Raw genomic sequence first — 2,167 nt, forward strand, 5'->3', positions numbered from 1 at the left:
AGATGGAGTCTTGCTCTGTCACCAGGCTGGAGTACCGTTGCACGATCTTGGCTCACTACAACCTCCGTCTCCTGGGTTCAAGCGATTCTCCTACCTCAGCCTCCTGAGTAGCTAGGATTACAGGTGTGCACACCACACCTGGCTAATTTTTGTATTTTTAGTAGAGACAGGGTTTCACCACGTTGGCCAGGATGGTCTCGATCTCTTGACCTCGTGATACACCTGCCTCGGCCTCCCAAAGTGCTGGGATTACAGGTGTGAGCCACCGTGCCTGGCCCTTTCACCTCTTCTTGGTTGACATAAGCAATCAGTTCTACAGCAGATACCAGATGGGTATACTCCAGTTCAATTCCAACACTAACTACCTGGAGATATCATCAGGCCCCATAGGTTAAGGGCTCAGTCCCACAAAACTGCCACCCACTTCTGAGGCCAGTTGCCAGCCCCAGGCTGTTTCACCTGCACTTCTGACTAACCAGCTGTAAATTGCATTTCCCACAACCGTTTCTTCATGTTCAATGAATTTGCTAGAGCAGCTCACAGAACTCAGGAAAACACATAGTCTGACTTCATAAAGGGATGTTACAAAGGATTCAGATGAAAAGACGCGTAGGGCAAGGCTTGTGGGAAGGGACATGGAGCTTCCATGCATGCCCTCTTTGAGTGTGCCTCCCTCCAGGAAACTCCATGCGTTCAGCTATCTGGAAGCTCTCCAAACCCAGTTCTTTTGGGATTTTATGGAGGCTTCATTACCTAGGAATGATTGATCAGCTTAAGCTTCAGCCCCTGTCTCCTCCCCAAAGGATGAGGGGGAGGGCTGAAAGTCTCAAGCCTCTAATCCTACCTTGGTCTTTCCAGCGACCAGTCCCATCCTAAAGCTTCCTAGGGACTGCAAGTCATCAGTCAACTAATTAGCATAAAAAAGACACACCAGTTTGCTGATTCCAAGGATTTTAGGAGTCGCATGCCAGGACAAAGACCAAATATATACTTCACATTATCACAGTTATTTTGCAAGGCAAAGGCACTTGGCAGTTGGAGAAATTATCCTGGATTATTTGAATGGGCCCAATGTCATCACAAGGGGCCTCAAGAATAGAAGAGTCAGAGGGATCACTACCGAAGAAATCAGAGTGATGTGATGTGACAAAGACTCAACTCACCGTTACCAATTCTGGAGATGGAGGAAGGGGCCATAAGCCAAGGAATGTAGGCAACCTCTAGAAGCTGGGAAAGGCAAGTGGACAGATTCTCCCCTGGAGCCTCCAGAAGAAATACAGCCCTGTTGACACCTCGATCCTAGCCCAGCAGGCTCATTTCTTCTGACCTCCAGAGCTGGAACATAATAAATTTGTGTTAAGGCAGTAAGTTTATGGTAATTTGTTAATAGCAAGAGAAAACGAATATAGCTGCTAGTATGTAAAAGCTGGAAGTTTTCACATAAAACTCTAGCCATGCCAAAGATGAGTAGCAGCTGCCACCTTTTAATAAAGGATGTGTTTCCAATTTCAGTGCAGTCCTCACCCCTCCCTTTTGTCTACCCCAGCCTCCTATGTCCATTTACATGACCTACCTAGTCTAATCATATACTGAACTACAGTGTCTCCCAAACACTAATCCTAATTTCAGCAGCTAAAATAGAAGCAAGCAAATCCAGCCTCCCTAAAATGATTAACCCTATCAATTATAACAATCCTTTCATCCGTATAGCGTGGTCTAGGTCAAGTTACTTTATATAAGCCTAAATGTCATTCTCTGCACACGGTGGGGCAAGTTACAGTACATACCCGCTACAGTCGTTTTGAAGACAAAATGAGACACAGCATGAGAAGTGTATCCGCCAGACCTCCCTGGTACCCGGTAAGGCCTAGGTAACAACGGCGGAAATTACTGTACTTCTGCCTCACCTGCCACTAGATATTTGGGTTGTTTCTAATCTTTGGGAAGTAAACGCATGGCTCAACGTATTGATTTTTCTTTTATCTGACTACTGCCTAAAGTCACGTTCCTAGGAAGAATGGATCGATTAGAGGGGCGGGGCAATACCTTTTACCTGCTGGCAGGTGAAATTTCGCCCCCTGGCGGCCTCACCTAAAGTCCTCTCCATCCAAGGCGCGCCCTCCGCAGCCGGCAGGGGGCGCCGCGGCCTCCTGGGCCCGCCGGATGC

The sequence above is a fragment of the Colobus angolensis genome, unplaced genomic scaffold, assembly GCF_000951035.1.
Source record: "Colobus angolensis palliatus isolate OR3802 unplaced genomic scaffold, Cang.pa_1.0 Scaffold207, whole genome shotgun sequence".
Taxonomy (NCBI): Eukaryota; Metazoa; Chordata; class Mammalia; order Primates; family Cercopithecidae; genus Colobus; species Colobus angolensis.